Source organism: Mobula hypostoma, chromosome X2, assembly GCF_963921235.1.
Source record: "Mobula hypostoma chromosome X2, sMobHyp1.1, whole genome shotgun sequence".
Taxonomy (NCBI): Eukaryota; Metazoa; Chordata; class Chondrichthyes; order Myliobatiformes; family Myliobatidae; genus Mobula; species Mobula hypostoma.
In genome coordinates this window covers 28737305-28757608 of record NC_086129.1, presented here as the reverse complement: position 1 = coordinate 28757608, position 20304 = coordinate 28737305, and the positions used below count along the sequence as shown (strand labels likewise).

At 40.3% G+C, this 20304-nt stretch overlaps 1 long non-coding RNA gene across 2 annotated transcripts in view; it reads right to left on the bottom strand.

Annotated features, from left to right (window-relative positions):
• LOC134340918 (uncharacterized) overlaps positions 1 to 20304 on the bottom strand; it is a 43179-nt gene that overhangs the window by 14425 nt on the left and 8450 nt on the right. The window contains exon 3 of one of the 2 annotated variants that reach the window (XR_010016680.1): positions 445 to 521. The exons of the other annotated variant lie outside the window; for it this stretch is intronic. This is a non-coding gene — a long non-coding RNA (uncharacterized LOC134340918). The remainder of the gene's footprint in view (positions 1 to 444; positions 522 to 20304) is intronic. 2 annotated transcript variants of the gene reach the window in all.

Here is a 20304-nt window from a genome sequence, read left to right as displayed (position 1 = left end):
CAGCGTTTATGGTAGATGTTCTCAATGGTGGGCAATTGGGTGCCAATAATCCGATAATCAAGATATATTGACTACACCTGAATGTCAGTGAAAAAGTGCTGGGAAAACACTTCTATTTTCAGGTGTAGCCATTGTTTTAACAGAATCCCTATGAGGGAGTTGAGTAGACCATTTCTGAATTTTTATCCAATCACAATGAGGGATTGTTATATTGTTTCTTGAAGGTTGTGTATCCTCAGATATAGGATATGATAGGGTGGTTAAAGTGTTAATCATCTTGCTGTGGGACTGGAGTCACTTGTAGGTCACAGTGGCTAAAATAATGATTTGTTTTGATCTTAATGAACCACTTGGAGTCTTCTGACATTCTGACACTTTTATCAATACCAGACATCAGTTGAGATTAATTTTTTAAACAAAAATTCAAAATTCAATTTTACATACTGTTATGTTGTTACATGAATTTTCATTCATTGGATTATTGATTGAAATGCTGAAATACCCAACAGGTCAGTGAACATCTGTGGAAAGAGAAACAGTTATCAATTCAAATCCTGGGACTTTTCAAAGGACCTGCCTAGTTTTTCCAATTTTTATTGCTTTTATTTAGCTTTACAGAATCAAATTTTGTTTTTGATTTTTATTGGATTATTGTTCTGGTACTATTATTACTAGTTCATTAAAATGACCACAGTGTATTTGAAAATCACAGGGGACATCATAACTATGGACTATCTATATAGTAAAATGGTACATTTGTTTATTATCATTACATGTACTGAGGTACAGTGAAAAACTTGTCTTGAATATCGTCCAGACAGATCAATTTATTATAACAGTGCATTGAAGTGGTATGGGATAAAACAATAATAGGTGCAGAACAAACTGTTACAGTTACAGAGAAAGTGCAGAGCAGGGAGACAATAAGGTGCAAGGTTGCATTGAGGTATATTATGAGGTCAAGAGTCCATTTTATCATAATAGGGAACTACTCAATAGTCTGACAACAGCAGAATAGAATCTGTCCTTGAATCTGCTCTTAGACTTCTGCCCAATGGGAGACGTTATAGAAGGCACAAGAGATTTTTGTGGACCTGGGCAACTTCATCTGCAAAACAGCTTAAATCTCCTGTTCTTATGTCCTGTTATTCCCTTTCAAGGTGGTTGGGGCTTATCAGAGTCTGTGATCTACAACTGCTCTCAAACTACATTCTTCACGGGCAGTGGGTTCTTGCTCTTGGATCTTGCCAAGCAGCCTGCATTTCGGGACCTCTTGGGGTTTGGGGTTTCAACGTTTTTCTGTCGTTCATTCTTTGTGTTTCTTTTTTTCTCTCTGTTTTGTGGATGTCTGTGAAGAGACATCCACATTTCAGGTTGTACGTATACTGCATACATTCTCTGATGGTAAATTAAACCATTGAGCCATTGAAGAAGACAGAATGTCCAGGATGGCTGTGGTCTTTAATTATATTGACTGCTTTACTGAGGCAGTGAGAAGTGCAGATAGAGTCAATGGTGGGGAGACTAGTTTCCATGATGTTCTGAACTGCATCTACATCATTCTGCAGTTTCTTGCAGTCATGGGCAAAGCAGTAGCCATATCAAGCTGTGCTGCTTTGGGATAGGATGCTTTCTATGATGCATCAATAAAGATTCGTGAGGGGTTCGTGAGAGTCAAAGTGGACATGCCAAATTTCTTTTGCCTCCTGAGGAAGTACGTCAATGTGATTGTACCAACACAGGCTCTTGGTGATGTTCACTCCTAGGAACTTGAAGCTCTCAACCCTCTTGACCACAGCAACATAGATGTAAACAACTAGTGAGGGTCAATTTTCCTCAAAATTGCAGTAAAAAATAAATCCATGTTAAAATGGACACAGATTTGAAACTTATTGGAGTTTCAGTAACTTGGCTCACTGTTGAATAAAGATCACTTGAGTGTCATACTGGAAAAAAGATATAATGTTTGATAACTGAAGAAGAAGCTCAAGACTTCAGAAGAGTTGGATGTAGGGTGGGGGTATAAGGGTCAGGTTGATCAGCCAACAGCCAAAAAGACAAATGCCGTGACTTTTCTCAGTAGAGGTTGAAGAGTTCTAACTGCTTCTTCCTTGGTTATTTCTTGAAGAGTAGTCAAAATCCATATTACAGAAGACCTTGACATGAAGTGGTGTCAAACATGCTATAAGATTTGCAGTGTGCTATATGCCCTGAAGCTAACATAATTTTCAATCTGATCTAAAGAATGAATCCTCAATAATGAATCAATGCCGATCCTTATCACACACGCTAGCATTTCCACCTTCTCACGTACTAACCCTAATCACTTTGTCAACGTAGCACCAATAAGTGCAGTTGGTAGGAAGCAGACATCTCAACAGAACATTCAGCTGTTTTCCTCTTTTGAAGTCAATTTGACAGGTTGAACAAGAGCTCCCAGGTAGAAGGAATGATAAATCTATGTTCTGCTGGCTATGGCCATTGCGCAGCACACAGCTGTCACCTAGGCAATAATTAATGTCTACATTACACGGGTAATTAACTCACAATATTATGCCTATTGTGCCTATCAGAAAATACTAAAGGGAACGATGCCAGATGAAAAAAATAGACTTAAATGACAGGATTGCCCAAAGTAATTTTGAGGATCTTCAAGGCCCCATGTTCGAACATGGCTCTTATCTCAATTTTTTGATCTCAGCTGGACCAGAAACTGGGACACGTCAATTAATTTCAGAGCGCCATAAAAGAGAACGGAGAAAAATTGACGGCAATTACAATTGAAATACAAATCCTGAGAGTCCCTATACTTGTGTACGGAAAAATGGCGTGCCTAGTGTACAGCCTCATGGTCAAAAACATTCAAAGCAAGAAGGTGATTACAATAAGGAAGGTATAGAGACCAACAGCATATAAACAGGCCACTTGCCCATCATATCACACTGACCATAAAGTGTTTTTATGCTAATTCTGCACTAATCCCATCTTGTTGTCCCCACTTTTGTCCAAAACAAATGGGAACTAATTTATCTGTGCAATCAAGGACCTTGTCGACGTGAGTTACCCTGGTGCAGTTTTGTTAAACAGTGTTGAAGCAATTCAGAAACTGAATACAGAGAAGCTGCTGTAGCACTGAAACTTTGATTCCTAAAGCACCATGAACAACAGCCTCTACAATCTCGATGCCCCTGGATGAATTCCTATTTAGATTATGACTTTCCGCCAGGTATGTGGACAATGACCAGATTCCTCGACCACTCCCTCAACAACTTTTTGTTCTAATCATCATTTGGAAACAGTCCAGGATTTTCATGATTCTGTGTCAGTGATGTGGTTTTATGGTAAATACATCCTACACCATTCCTGTGTGCCTTTGTTACATACAGTATACTGCCAAGGGCAATTCTGGTTTTATTACTTATATTTTAAATCTTTTCATCTGTCTTGCTTTGTCACTTTCATCCATTCTGATGCATCCTATCAACTGCATTATATTAGGACCTTGTGTTTGCATGCATACAACCCTCACACCTCACAAAAAAAATCAGATCTGCTTATAAAAGTTGATAGCTTCTTACTGCCCTTCAGAAGAAAAGAATCTGGAATAGCAATCAGATACTCTGCCAACACTGAGTTCAGCTGGCACCCAGAAAGCAACGTCTTCAGGACAGTTTGAAAAAAATATTGAAGAAGAAAAGCAAAATAAAATATATATGTCATGTTCCATTATATTTATCAAGCATCTATTCTCAACTTGGTCACCAGTGCAGTCCTGGGTCAAAGCCTGTAAGCAAATGAATATACCATATTGGAGTAGATTGAAATGGTTATAACCTCGATGGATTAAATTAGAAACAAGGAGGAAAAGGGAAATGGGATAAGAATAGAACAGCTGATTTTAATCTGAATAGACTCTATGCACTGTGTTACTGAAGTCCGATCATTACAGAGGAGCCCGCCCATACAACTGTAAGAGTCCCATCTCATCCATCAACTCATTGCAGAAAGCTCACCAGCTTAGCTATCTGGTCTAATGCCACATTTACTGACTAATGCATTTTTTCCAGTGTTGCTCCTCAGCTTACTGTTGGCCACTTCGCACTAAACCAATCAAACTTTTAAATTATCTACTCAGGAAGCTGAACCAGTCCGTGGTTATCTAATGGAATTGGTGCTGCCATGCACAATGTTGCTTTCAGTGCTCATCAGTTCTTTCATCCACAACTAAAAGCAGTGTCAGCTGAAGCCAGGGTATCTTTGAAATAAGTGTAATCACAACACAGGCACAAAAATACTCTCCTGTCAATAAACACTTGAGTGTAGAATATTGTTCTGATTTGATCATTAATTAATTGTGGCTGATTATTTAAATACGCACCCCTAGATTGCACAGAAATATTTATCTTATTAAATTCTATGGTTTGATAACCAGTTCTCACACTGTTATCTGATCTCAACTGGAATTGTTCTTTGACTCCTCCATAGAGAGAGTTAAGTGCACCAAGTTCCTGGGAGTGCACGTCACGACCTCACCTGGTCCTTTAATATCACCTCCCTGAACCAGAAGGCACAGCGATGTCTCCAGTTCCTTTGAAGATTGAGGCAAGCAAAACTCCTCCCCCCACCCCCATCTCAACTGCGTTTTCCAGGAGCACCATTGAGAGCATCCTGCCAGGTTGCATCTCCGTCTGGTATGGGAGCAGCCGAGCATCAGACCAGAAGTCCCATCAGACTGTGAGAACAGCTGAGAGGATCATGGGGGACTCCCTACCATCCATCGGTGACTTTTCTCAAGAGTGCTCCATACACTGGGCCTTTATTATTAATAATAATCCCGCAAATCCATCCAGCATCTTCTTTGGCTCTCTACTATCAGGCAGAAGACTTGGATGCATCAAAACAAGAATGGTCAGGATGAGAATCAGTTTCTTCCCTCAGGCCATTAGGCTTCTGAATTCCCTGTAGCATCGCATTTGAACTGTCACTGGTTAATCTGTTCTGTATCTTCCAGTATTTAATTTATGCACTTTAGTTTGTTTATTTATATGTAATCCATCTGTAGATTTCACAAGTTATTGTGTGTTATGTATACTGCAGTGCTTTACACCCTGGTTTGGAGAAACTTTGTCTCGTTTGACATATACATGTATAAAGTTAAATGCCAAAAGACATGACTTGGTTGCTTCATTTGGACTTGATCTCCAAAAATATAGAAGCAGGATTCCACTGGAATGTGATGGGTTTGAAATGTGAGATCATCAGCGATATATTGACCTACTAAGCATTTTGGCCATCCTCTGATATCATCTTCGGCAGATTCCTATTTCACATGAGTAGTCAATACGCAAAGTTAATGTCATTGAATCTAATTGTACAATATTAACATCAGGCTCAGTCATAAGCCAAGTATAAACAAGTGAAAAATCCTTATTCACCGGCTAGCTCACATCAGAGTGGCTATCTGACCACTGAGAAATAGAAAGACACATTTATGTAATATATTTACATGCACGTCAATGAGTTATGTGGTCAGAGGACACACTGATGTATGTCAAAAGTCAAAAGATGAGCTTTATATGTACATTGAACGATCGAAACATACAGTGAAATGCATTGTTTGCATCAACGACCAACACAATGCAAGTGTCATCAGGCTTCCGGTGCAAACATAACATGCCCACAACTTAATAACTCCAACCCGTGCATCTTTGGAATGTGGGGGGGGGGAGGTGGGGTGAAGCGAAGCACCCAGAAGAAACCCATGCAAACTTGGGAAGAACACACAAACTCCTTACAGCAGCAGGAATTGAAAATTAATCGCTGGTGCTGTAAAGCATTGCGATAAACCACTATATATACATAAGCAGCATGCATCATTTATTTCTTGCTCTGAAAGTGGAATTAAGTTAATACTTTCTTGTGTCCTGTGAAGCTTATTGTATGTACAAGGTGGAAGCAATCCATCACTGTGCAAGGTCCACCTTAGGAGAGGTGATAAGAGCATTCAAGAGCACCAGGAGCAGGTCACTGTCGTTAATTTTTTACAGAGTTCCATAAGACTATAAGACATAAGAGCAGAATTAGGCCATCTGGCCCATCAAATCTGCTCCGCCATTCAATCATGGCTGATCCTTTTGCTTTCTCCTCCTTAACCTCAGGTCTCGGCCTTCTCCCCATAACCTTTGATGCCATGTCCAATCTAGAACCTATCAATCTCTGCCTTAAATACACCCAACGACCTGGCCTCCACAGCTGCACGTGGCAACAAATTCCACAAATTCACCACCCTTTGGCTAAAGAAATTTCTCTGCAGCTCTGTTTTGAAAGGGCGCCCCTCTAACCTGAGGCTGTGCCCTCTTGTCCTAAACTCCCCCACCAAGGGAAACATCATTTCCACATCTACTCTGTCTAGGTCTTTCAACATTCGAAAGGTTTCAATGAGATCCCCCTTCGTCCTTCTGAATTCCAGTGAGTACAGACCCAGAACCATCAAACGTTCCTCGTATGATAACCCATTCATTCCTGGATTTATCCTTGTGAACCGCCTCTGGACCCTCTCCAATGCCAGCACATCTTTTCTCAGATGAGGAGCCCAAAATTGTTCACAATACTTAAAGTGAGGCCTCACCAGTGCCTTATAAGGCCTCAGCATCACATCCTTGCTCTTTTATTCTAGACATCTCGAAATCATTGCTAACATGGCATTTGCCTTCCTCACAACCAACTCGATCTGCAAGTTAACCTTTAGGGTGTTCTGCACAAGGACTCCCAAGACCCTCTGCATCTCTGATTCCTGAATTTTCTTCCCATTTAGAAAATAGTCTGCACATTTATTTCTACAACCAAAGTGCATGACCATGCATTTTTCAACATTGTACTTCATTTGCCACTTTTTTGCCCATTTTCCTAATCTGTCTAAGTCCTTCTGCATCCTACCTGTTTCCTCAACACTACCTGCCCCTGCACCAATCTTTGTATCATCTGGAAACTTGGCAACAAAGCCATCTATGCCATCATCTAAACCAGTTATATAGAGCATAAAAAGAAGTGGTCCCAACACCGACCCAAGGGGAAAACCACTAGTCACTGGCAGCCAACCAGAAAAAGATCCTTTTATTCCTACTCGCTGCCTTCTACCAATCAGCCAATGTTCTAACCATGCTAGTAATTTTCCTGTAATACCATGGGCTCTTAACTTGGTAAGCAGCCTCATATGTGGCACCTTGTCAAAGGCCTTCTGAAAGTCTAAATATACAACATCCACTGCATCCCCTTTATCTATCCTACTTGGAATCTCTTCAAAGAATTCCAACAGGTTCGTCAGGCAGGATTTTCTCTGAAGGAACCATGCTGACTTTGTACTATCTCGTCCTGTGTCACCAAGTATTCCATCACCTCATCCTTAACAATTGACTCTAACATCTTCCCTGCCACTGAGATCAGGCTAACTGGTCTATAATTTCCTTTCTGCTGCCTTCCTCCTTTCTTAATGAGTGGAGTGATATTTGCAATTTTCCAGTTTTTTGGCACCATGCCAAAGTCCTATGATTTTTGAAAGACCATTTCTAATGCCACCACAATCTCTAACACTACCTCTTTCAGAACCCCAGGGTGCAGTTCATCTGGCCCGGGTGGCTTATGTACCTTTAGGTCTTTCAGATTTTGAGCACCTTCTCTCTTGTAATAGTAACTGCAACATCGGGCATATTGCTAGTGCCTTCCACAGTGAAGACTGATGCAAAATACTCATTTAGTTGATCAGCCATCTCCTTGTCCCCCGTTATTATTTTGCCTGCCTCATTTTCTAGCAGCCCTATATCCACTCTCATTTCTCTTTTATTGTTAACATACTTGAAAAAACTTTTACTATCCACTTTGATATTATTTGCTAGCTTGCTTTCAAATTTCATCTTTTCCCTTCAAGTGATTTTTTTAATTGCTCTCTGCAGGTTTTTAAAAAACTTCCCAGTCCACTATCTTCCCACTAATTTTTGCTTCGTTGTATTTCCTTTCTTTTGCTTTTACAATAGCTTTGACTTCCCTTGTCAGCCATGGTTGTACTATTTTAACATTTGAGTATTTCTTAATTTTTGAAATACACATGTCCTGCATATTCCTCATTTTCCCCAGAAACAGCCATTGCTGTTTTGCTGACAACCCTGCCGGTAGCTCCTTCCAATTTTCTCCTCTCTCTGTAATTTCCCTTACTCCACTGAATTACTGCTGCATCAGACTTTACTTTCTCCCTATCAAATTTCAAGCTGAACTCAATCATATTGTGAACACTAAGGGTTAACCTTAAGGTTGTGGAGTTGTTCTGAACTTGTGGCCTCTGGAAACTCTCTGACTGGAAGAAATTATTCCTCCCCATCTTCCTGTGTTTACCTTAAAGTTCCATTATCTCTTAATATACAGTAGCTGCATGTAGCATTTGAATAAAATATTCAATCTACACTCTGCAACATCTGTAAGATTGACCACGTCTTTTTGTGTTTTCCTTGGAGAATCTGATACTCTGTGCACTGATGTTGCATTTAGTGTGCGGATGACACGAAGCTGGGCGGCAGTGTTAGCTGTGAGGAGGATGCTAAGAGGATGCAGGGTGACTTGGATAGGTAAGGTGAGTGGGAAAATTCATGGCAGATGCAATTTAATGTGAATAAATGTGAGGTTATCCACTTTGGTGGCAAGAACAGGAAAACAGATTATTATCTGAATGGTGATCGGTTAGGAAAAGCGGAGGTGCAACAAGACCTGGGTGTCATTGTACACCAGTCATTGAAAGTGGGCATGCAGGTACAGCAGGCGGTGAAAAAGGCAAATGGTATGCTGGCATTTATAGCAAGAGGATTTGAGTACAGGAGCAGGGAGGTACTACTACAGTTGTACAAGGTCTTGGTGAGACCACACCTGGAGTATTGTGCACAGTTTTTGTCCCCTAATCTGAGGAAAGGCATTCTTGCCATAGAGGGAGTACAAAGAAGGTTCACCAGATTGATTCCTGGGATTGCAGGACTTTCATATGAAGAAAGACTGGATGAACTGGGCTTGTACTCATTGGAATTTAGAAGATTGAGGGGGGATCTGATTGAAACGTATAAGATCCTAAAGGGATTGGACAGGCTAGATGCAGGAAGATTGTTCCCAATGTTGGGGAAGTCCAGAACGAGGGGTCACAGTTTGAGGATAAAGGGGAAGCCTTTTAGGACCGAGATGAGGAAAAAAGCTTCTTCACACAGAGAGCGGTGAATCTGTGGAATTCTCTGCCACAGGAAACAGTTGAGGCCAGTTCATTGGCTATATTTAAGAGGGAGTTAGATATGACTCTTGTGGCTAAAGGGATCGGGGGTATGGAGAGAAGGCAGGTACAGGGTTCTGAGTTGGATGATCAGCCATGATCGTACTGAATGGCGGTGCAGGCTCGAAGGGCCGAATGGCCTACTCCTGCACCTATTTTCTATGTTTCTATGTTTCTATTTAAGTCTATACTCATCTTTATTTTACAAATTGCTCCATGTTCTTTCTTCTGACATTAAGAAAATGTTAAACTCTAAAAAGAAGAGATGTGTGGAGGATCACTGCTAGTAACCTCCATGTTTCATTGTTTATTCTTTACTTGCTCACTGCTTTGATGACTAAGTCTCCACCCTCAGTCAAAATTGCTTCTCTGTCCTTCGCACTCAGAAAGACTGCCCTGTGCTCAATTGCATATGAAAACAGTGAGGTATTAACAGCTCTGCTGGAATAAAATGGGTCCTGAGTGGTATCATAAGGTATTATGCAAGAAGTTAGCCATCTGATTTTTTTTATGAAACAAGAGTTAGATACAAATTAAAAATTAAAAGCTGTTCATGCTGGAAGATGGAATAAAAAGAGAAAATACTGGAGATACCAGAATTACTCAGCACATCAATCAGCGACTGAGGAAAGAAAAACAGTTAATGTTTTAGGTTGAAGACTCTTCAGGAATTTCATCGGTCATATTGATTTCCCAGAGTTGTCTCAGGTCTCTCAAAATGAAGTCCCTTCATGGCCTCTACAGCATAAAACTAACCTGCTACTCTTTTTACTCTTTATCAGTCCTCATTGTGAAAATTGAACTTCTGTTTAATTTAAATACAAAGTCAGCAGTAAACACATCCCTCTCTCAATTTATGGACTTTATCTTTACTGCTAGTCAGACAATGAAATCTGCTACAGTTATATGTAGATTCTGGCCATCATAACCTGCCATAATTGCATCTTTTGCAAAACTTATCCAAAATAAATCTTGGGACTACCTGTGTTCCTTGGCTGAAGACAGATGACTTAAATGTTGCTATAAAGAACAGTCTGTAGATGTATGAATCTGCATCTCCAATGAACTTCTGTCGACAATGAGTTTGGCCTTAAAGTCCCATTATCCACGATGCCCAGTTACCCCATGTGCAATTAACCTGGTAAACTGTACATCTTTGGAACGTGGGAGGAAACTGGAGCATCTAGAGGAAATCCATGCCTGCATTCCCAGGGAGAGTATACAAACTCCTTGCAGACAACGGCGAAATTGAATGCAGGTTGCTGGCACTGTAATAGCATTACACTGACCGCTGCACTATATTGTCACCCCACTGTTACAGAATATTTATAAACTGCTCATTTCAGGAGTGAGTGTAATGTTTGAGACAAGTCAAATAGAGTGGCAGCAATGGTTAATACAGGAGGACATACTTTTCAAGTGATTGGAAGAATGTATTGGGGGGGATGTTTTCACATTTAGGTTTTTACACAGAGAGAAAGTGCTGCGAATGGTGATGGTAGAGGCAGATGCCTTGGGGACATTTAAGGAACTCTTAGATAGGTACATGGATTGAGAAAAATGGAGGGCTATGTGCAAGTGAAGGGTTAGATTAATTTTGGAGTACACTCAGTGGCACTTGTGAGCACGTGGACAAGTGGTTAAGGCATTGTACTAGCGACCTGAAGGTCGTGAGTTCAATCCCCAGCCGAGGCAACATGTTGTATCCTTGAGCTAGGCACTTAATCACACATTGCTCTGCGACGACACCGGTGCCAAGCTGTATGGGTCCTAGTGCCCTTCCCTTGGACAGCATTGGTGTCATGGAGAGGGGAGACTTGCAGTATGGGCAACTGCTGGTCTTCCATACAACCTTGCCCAGGCCTGTGCCCTGGAGAGTGAAGACTTTCCAGGCGCAGATCCATGGTCTCGCAAGACTAATGGATGCCTTATATACACTCAGTGGGCACTTTATTAGGAACCTCTTGTACCTAATAAAGTGGTCACTGAGTGTATGTTGATGGTCTTCTGCTGCTGCCCATTCACTTCAATGTTTGACATGTATTTCGTTCAGACACACTACTTCTGCACACCGCTGTTGTAATGCCTGGTTATTTGAGTCACTGTCACCTTCCTGTCAACTTGAACCAGCCTGGCCATTCTCCTCAGAATTGCCACTAGATTTTTGTTTGGTTTCTCGCAGCATTCTCTGTGAACTCCAGGACAGGGGTTCTCGACCTTTTTTTATGCCATGGACCTCTATCGTTAACCAAGGGGCCCGTGGACCCCAGGTTGGGAACGCCTGCTCTGGAGACTGTTGGGTGTGAAAATGCCAGAAGATCAGCGGTTTCTGAAATACTCAAGCCACCCCATCTGGCACAATCAAGCATTGCACGGTCAAAGTCTCATAGATCATATTTCTTGCCCATTCTGATGTTTGGACTGAACCCCCTTATCATGTCTGCATGCTTTTATGCTTTGAGTTGCTGCCACATGATTGGCTGATTATACATTTGCATTAATAAGCAGGTGTACCTAAAAAGTGGTCACTGGGTGTAAGTTAAAAAGTCAGCACAACATTGTGAGCTGAGGGGCCTGTACTGTTCTGTCTTTTCTATGTTCTGAATTTCCAATTAAGATAGTGAAGCTGTCACCAGGGTCAGATGTGGCCCGAGTGCGGAGTGAGAGACATTGAAGCAGTTCGATAGTTCACAGACTTTAATGCGAACAATGTTAAAGGGAAAAGAAAACAATAAACACTAGGCCAAACAGGGCCATTAACTAAAACTCTCAAATGGAAAACGAAGCCTACACTGCAGCTGAAAAGAACAACTAAGAATAAAACAAATACCACTAGTGCTCAGAGCCAGTTGACTCGACAGTTCAATTTCTCAAGCAAGATGGAATGCAAGCAATGGTGTGTTGCTGTGTCCAAGTCTCAACAAATACTACGACGGAATGAATGGAGTTAAATACTATCACAGTGAAATAATAATTAGCTGACACGTGCATATTCACGAGCGCAATTGCCGTATCTACTGCGCTGCTGAATCTGTGGTTGTGACAGAAACCGATTAACGAAGCCAATGAACCTGTCATGATCCTGTATAACAGTGAAAAGTGTTTGACCATATTTTCCACTGAGATGCTGATTTATGAATTATGTGATAAGCCATGAATTTAGAGCATGTGGTGACATCATCACATCTGCAATAAATATTTGATACAAGCATTAAGTATAGAGAACTCCTTGTTGTTAGAGTAGAAAAAGTGCCCCTGTTTTAACCCCTTGTGTCTATAATAGTTACATTAAGAACTTGCTATCTCACCAGTGGTCTCCAAGGTCTACTCTTAGAAGCATTCCCTGGTTGGGGAGGGTGAGTGCAATAGGAGAGAACAGAAGGCCATGGAAGAAAGAAAAGGGGGGAAGAACTACCAGAGGGAGGTGATGGGCAGACAAGGAGATAAGGTGAGAGAGGGAAAAGAGGATGGGAAATGGTGAAGGAGGGGTGGGGGGATTACGAGAAGTTTGAGAAATTGATGTTCATGCCATCATCTCCCTTCTCTAGCCCTGTACCTCTTTCACCAATCAACTTCCCAGCTCTTTACTTCACCCCTCCCCCCTCCTGTTTTCACATGTCACCTTGTGTTTCTCCCTCCCCTCCACCCTCTCCCACCTTTTAAATCTACTCCTTATCTTTTACTCTCCAGTCCTGCCGAAGGGTCTCGGCCCAAAATGTCGACTGTACTTTTTTCCCATAAATGCTGCCTGGCCTGCTGATTTCCTCCAGCATTTTGTGTGAGTTGCTTGGGTTTCCAGCATCTGCAGATTTTCTCCTTTTTGTGATCATACTTTTGATATTTTTCAAGGAAAGGTCTTGGCTGATTCTTCACAATTCAAGAACACATAAGGTTACAACAGTTACTACCCCACAACCATCAGGCTCTTTAAGAAAAGGGGATAACTACACTCATCTGCCCATCCATTGAGATGTTCCAACAACCAGTGATCTCACTTTAGGGAATCTTTATCTTGTTATCTCATATTGTTGTTGTTGTTGTTGTTCCTTTTCATGTCTTGTGGCACACTGGGTCGCATTTTTGCCATTTCCATAGCATATGACTATTTTTTACAAGGCCAAGTCGCTAGCTCGACACTCAACCCAGCACGGATGGAAAACATGCAAGAATTTGACTAGATTCAAACTCGGAAGCATTTGTCTCGAAGTCCCGTGCTGATGCCACTATACCACTGGCTGGCTCATGTTCTCGTTAGTTATTGCTGTTTATTTATATTTGCATTTGCATAGTTTGTTGTCTTCTGCACTCTGGTTGATCTTTCATTGATCCTGTTATAGTTACTATTCTTTAGATCTGCTTGCAGGAAAATGAATCTCAGGGTCGTACATGGTGACATATATGTACTTTGATAATAAATTTAACTTTTAACTTTGAACACACAGGAGAAATACAGATTTCTTGATAGGGAATGAAGTCAACCATCAGAAATGATAGAAATATCACCATTGTTAAACAAAACAAATTGGATGAAAATATATGTCATTTTCCTATACTGTAAATTTAATCTTTGAGAAATGCATTCAATTTACGTTGTTGAGCATTGGATTAATTTGGCAAGGAAAAGACATAGATGTGTCATGAGGGCTTTGTTAAAGATATTTTGAAATGGGAGCCCAAACAAATTGGTGGTAATTAATGTTTTGATGGAGATTGATGGTTTTTTAAAATGCTCTCTATTATATTTTATATACTTGTGTTCTTGGTCTTCTCCTTTTGTTTTCCTACAGGTGGGAGGAAGTATTTCAGATCAGAGGATCAAGAAAGATCCTTGTGTGTAAGATAGAACTGCTACAGCCTCAGGGCAAACAACATCTCCAATGGAAATTTCTGAAGCTAGAGCCAAACCAGATAGCTATCTTTATAAAAGACCACAATGTGAGGTCAAGATTATTATTAGTAGGAAATAATATTGCTATGCACTCTTGCTTCCACCTTTTCAAGGGGCCTCTATTTGACCCCAAAAGCACATTCCCATCTGTCTTCTAATCCTCATCCCATGCCTTTTTCCTTCTGAAATCTTTCAGGTCATTGGGGTCCCCTGCAAGAGCAGCGCTGTGCACAGCAGCAAACACAAGGAAAAACTTCCAATTAATCAAAGTCATTGGCAGGGAGAGAAAGCAAAATCCGCCTATGGTCTTCTTTCATTTAAGGGTGACCTTTAATCACAAGCCTGCTAGTGTCCTCATATTTATTCAGAAGGGCGGTGGGGGAAGGGAAGATTTTGCACTGTATAATTAAAGCAGTCTGAACACCAACGGCTGGATGTGGATGTGGAAACTCCAAGCTACAGCTTTGCAATTAATCACTCAGAATTTAACTGCTGCCCTTGATTAATTATAGCTAAAAGCAGTAATCACAGCAGCTCAGTCTTGATAATAAGAACTTAGGGTGTCTTCCAGAACCTTCCATCTTCCAACCACTACTTTCATCACATAAATCACCCTAAAGACTTAAATTAGAGATAAATACAGCTCAGCTAGATTGGCGGATATTGTGACCCAGATTCCTGGAGGGAATATCCATCCTTTGATTCCTAGGACTGAAATGACTGGCAGTGGAAGCTTTTTGCAGAACAATAATGTGTGTCATTACTGGACACTTTAATGCAGACAAGTGGCGGCTCAAGAAAGATTCAGATCAAAAGGACAGGAGGAATAGGAGAAAATCACATTACTATAAGGGCTAAGGAGTTTCAACTGGATGTACAATGGATCAGTGAGCCACTTTGTAGACTCAGAAGTGGGGATGAAGACCATCCAAAGGCAATCCTTCTCCAACTATGTCTCACTTAGATGTGCCAAAGAACTAAATGCAATTTTTTTCCCACTTACTTTGCAAAATGGTTTACTGTCAGGAAGGCAGGTGGACAGAGAGATCAGAAACAAAAGCAGGAGCATTAGAGTACCCACTGAGTGATAGTCTGAAGAAGGAGGTGGGGAGAGAGTGAATAAAGAGTTCATCATTAAGATACCTTGTCACTGTTGAGTGGACTGCTGATATATTATACTTTGCCTGAAGGGTGGAAGTCAGAACAAGAGAGAACTGCAGCAGTAAATGGATGTTTTTCACACCAGAAAAACTCTTTTGCCTTAGGTCCATTGGAAATAGAGTGCAGAGATGGCATCACGTGATTCTATTTTACTGGTCTCAAAGTATCTTCCATTACTATTGTGGACTACAGGTCTGGGTTAATGGGTTTCTCAATATTTATGGAGGCTAAATAGCTCATTACTTGCTTGAAGATTATTAAAATATTACCTCACCATTGAAGGTGGATTGTGCTAATTTTTCACTGCTGCTTACACAAGCACATTTTTAGCAACTTGCATCTGAAGTAATACATTGGTATAATATGAGTTGTTCTGCACATTTTTGAAACAAGTAAATAGGAATTGATGTTAGGCTTTGATGTTAACTCTAGAAAGTCGTCTGTATCCAAACTGTGTACTCCTCACCACACTTCAGTGTAAAAGTTAATACTACTAATTTATGTATGGCTGTTATTTAACATTAAATAGACAGTTTAGGCTGTTTAAGATTTTTATCTATTCTTCTTACTTCTCTTCTAATATTGTATATCAGTGAACTTGTAATGCTACTGTGACACTGTGGTTTCCTTTGGGATCAATAAAGTATCTATCTATCTATCTATCTAAAAAAGTGTTACAAATTAGTCCAAAACATTAAGAATTATATAAATCTATGTAGTTTAGAAATTTCAATAATTTACCTCTGTGGTGTTCCACAGACTATCTTATTTTAGAGGAATAATTTGCATTTACATTGTGTTCTGTGGATCTGAGATTTTCATTAGAAGAATGGCAAGGGCGCTCTTCAGAAGATTAATACTTTGCCAAAGGGAGTGGTTAAAAATTGAACCTTCTGAAGCAATGTTGGGTTAGACCAAAAATGCAGAATCTCTAAAAGGCAACAGGAATCTATTTTGCAGTTGTAATGAAAAGAGATGAAAGGAGAACTTCAAATCTACAACTTTTGACATGAAATTAAAGTATGGTGAGGCCATTAGCAATTCTGTTGTGAAATGGACAAGCCACTCATTACGTTACAATTATTGGAGTTTTTTTTAAACTGTGCTTTCCAAGATAGGATTATTTGTGGATTGATTGATTAATGAAAGGTTCTAAACAAAGTTACTTAGTATCCCATGCTGATGCCTGAGAGATGCTGTCAGATAGCAACTTTGATGAAGAGATAATGTTATACACAAAAGAGCTACATTCATCCCAATTGTCTCATGTTGTACTTTGTCATAGCAATATAAAACAGCATCAGACTGGAGCCAGTGGGAAGAAAACGTATTGTCCAGATGAATTGCAATGCCAATCACCTAGAACAGCCTTGGAAATTCAAAACAGTTGTCTTTTACAGGCACCAATGTACAGTGCAAGTTATAATGCAAGTGCAGCCAAAGTTGATCAATGATTTCATTAAACTTCATTTCATTAAACTTTGGCATGTCACCAAAGACTCTAACGTATTTCCACAGATTTACGTGGAGAGCGCTCTCAGTGGTTGCATTACTACATGGTGTGGAGGGTCCACTGCACAGGATAAAAGAAAAACCACAGAGGGTTGTAGACTCAGCCATCCCCATCATGGGCACCAGCCTCCCCACCATTGTGGACACCTCCAAAAGCTGGTGCCTCAGGAAGGTGGTATCCATCATTCAGGATCCTTGCCATCCAGGACATGCCCTCTTTTCATTACCTCCTTCAGGGAAGAGGTGTAGAAGCCTGAAGACACAAACTCAACATTTTAGGAACAGCTTCTTCCCCTCCACCATCAAATTTCTGAATGGTCCATGAACCCATGAAGACTACCTCACTCTCTGGTTTTCTTCTTGTGCTATAAATACTTACCATTTTAACCTATAGTAAATTTTAAATGTATTCCACTGTACTGCTGCCACAAAACAACAGATTTCACAACATACGTCAGTGATTATAAACCTGATACTGATTGCTTGAAACTTCTGATACAGGGGTGGTGAATTGCTTTGAGACCACGTTGGCAAATAGCATCTAAAAGTTTCTCTCACATGCCATGGTAAATTTGAGCAGAGATAATAATTGAGTAATGGTTACTATCAATAATTATGGATTTGTTTAAGGAAAAAGGATGAATCAATAAGCTAAAGTACCTGGCCCTCTGACCTCCCTCTGCAACTGGATCCTTGACTTCCTAACCGGAAGACCACAATCTGTGCTGATTGTTAATAATATCTCCTCCTCGCTGACGATCAACACTGGCGCACCTCAGGGGTATGTGCCTAGCCCACTGCTCTACTCCCTCTATACCCATGACTGTGAGGCTAGGTATTGTTCAAATTCCATCTATAAATTTGTTGATGATACAACCATTGTTGGTAGGATCTCAGATGGAGATGAGAGGACATACAGGAGCGAGATATATCAGCTAGTGGAGTGGTGTCACAGCAACAACCTGGCACTCAACATCAGTAAGACGAAAGAGTTGATTGTAGACTTCAGGAAGGGTAAGATGAAGGAACACATACCAATCCTCATAGAGAGATCAGAAGTGGAGAGAGTGAGCAGTTTCAAGTTCCTGGTCGTCAAGATCTCTAATGATCTAACCTGGTCCCATTATGCAGTATCAATGCAGTTATAAAGAAGGCAAGACGGCAGCTACATTTCATTAGGAGTTTGAAGAGATTTGTTTTGTCCCCTAAAACATTTCAAAACATCTATAGATGTACCGTGGAGAGTATTCTGACAGGCTGTATCACTGTCTGGTATGGGGTGGGGGGGTGGGGGGCGCTACTGCATAGGACCAAAAGAAGCTACAGAAAGTTGTAAAATTAGTCAGCTCCATCTTGGGTACTAACCCAGGGAATGCCCTTTTCTCATTGTTGTCATCAGGAAGGAGGTACAGAAGCCTGAAGACACACACTCAGTGATTTAGGAACAGCTCTTCCCCTCTGCCATCCGATTCCTAAATGGACATTGAACCCATGAACACTACCTCACTTTTTTAAAAATTATATTACTTCTGTTTTTGCACCATTTTTAATCTATTCAATACACATTTATATACTTACTGTAATTGATTTACTTTTCTTACTTTCTACATTATGTACTGCATTGTACTGCTGCTGCTACGTTAACCAATTTCACGACACATGCCGGTGATAATAAATCTGATTTTGACTCCTATTGCTTGTTTACGTGTATTTACCATTTTACTGTTAATAAATATATAACAGAGATCGAAATAAATGTAGCGTTCAGAAAACTGTTCAACAATTGTTAATATTTATCTTAAAAATATTTTAAAATTCCATTATTTCTGAATTGTATTGCTATTTTGCTTCATATATAACATAAGAAATGTAACCATGAAATTATAAGCTTTGGTGCATCTTCATAAAAGATCAAGGAAAGTAAAATAAACACACTTTACTCTCAGTGAGACTTCTGTTGCTGTACTGACAATAACAAATATTTTATATCTAGCTTGTATTTGGTTGTTTTGAGAGCTATGCACATAGCACTAATTTCCTCAGTAAGTCTACTATATCAAGGGTTCCCAACCTGGGGTCCACAGACCCCTCGGTTAATGGTAGGGGTCCATGGCATAAAAAGATTGGGAACCCCTGTTCTATATTTAGAATTGACCAAATTCATCACTGAGGCTGTCTACAAGAAGGGTCAGAGCCGTCTCTATTTCCTGAGGAGAATGAGGTCTTTTAACATCTGCTGGACGTTGCGGAGGATGTTCTACGAGTCTGTGGTGGCCAATGCTATCATGTTTGCTGTTGTGTGCTGAGGCAGCAGGCTGAGGGTAGCAGACACCAACAGAATCAACAAACTCATTCGTAAAGCCAGTGATGTTGTGGGGATGGAACTGGACTCTCTCACGGTGGTGTCTGAAAAGAGGATGCTGTCCAAGTTGCATGCCATCTTGGTCAATGTCTCCCATCCACTACATAATGTACTGGGTGGGCACAGGAGTACATTCAGCCAGAGACTCATTCCACGAGATGCAACACAGAGCGTCACAGGAAGTCATTCCTTCCTGTGGCCATTAAACTTTACAGCTCCTCCCTTGGAGGGTCAGACACCCTGAGCCGATAGGCTGGTGCTGTATTTATTTCATAATTTACTGGCATAATTTACATATTACTATTTACCTATTTATGGTTCTATTACTATTTAATTATTTATGGTGCAACTGTAACGAAAACCAATTTCCCCTGGGATCAATAAAGTATGACTATGACTATGACTATGACTAAAAGCAATGACTCACATCAATATGCCAATGGAAATGCAATTAATATTGCTATTGCAAGATTTTTTTTCAGACAGTTAACAGTTGCAGGGATGGAATTTCTGAGCTTTAGAACCTTATTGTCTGGATTTTTACGCTTTGATCCAGTCCCTAATTGATCTCGTTGAAAAGGATAAACACAATTTTAAAACACCTCAACAATAAACTTAAATAACAGTTTTCCTAATATAAGTAAAATATGTTCTTTGCAAAAATATCTATGGAGGCACTAAACTATATACAGTATTTAGGATTATTATTACAATACCCAGTGTTAACTCACAAGCAACAGAAGAAAAAGTATAAGCAGAGCAAAATCATTACCCACTGGCCCAAACTGTTTGCCAGCCATATACTTACAGTATTTACACCAGGTCTGCAAGAATTTCAGATGTATCATCTAGCATCATGTCTTTTTGCAATCGTCTACCTGATGCCAAAGTAGCGTGAGATATTTTCCTGTGAAAACATCTCACTGCTTTGGGTTGTAAAAAAAATCATTTGCTGCTTCATTTGGCAGTAAAATAATCATTACTTATCTTCTTATTATGGGTGGGGTTTAAAGAATCAAGGGGTGGCACTGTATGCCATGTGTCAACAAAGGTTTTGCACAGGCCATCTTGGGCATAAGTTTG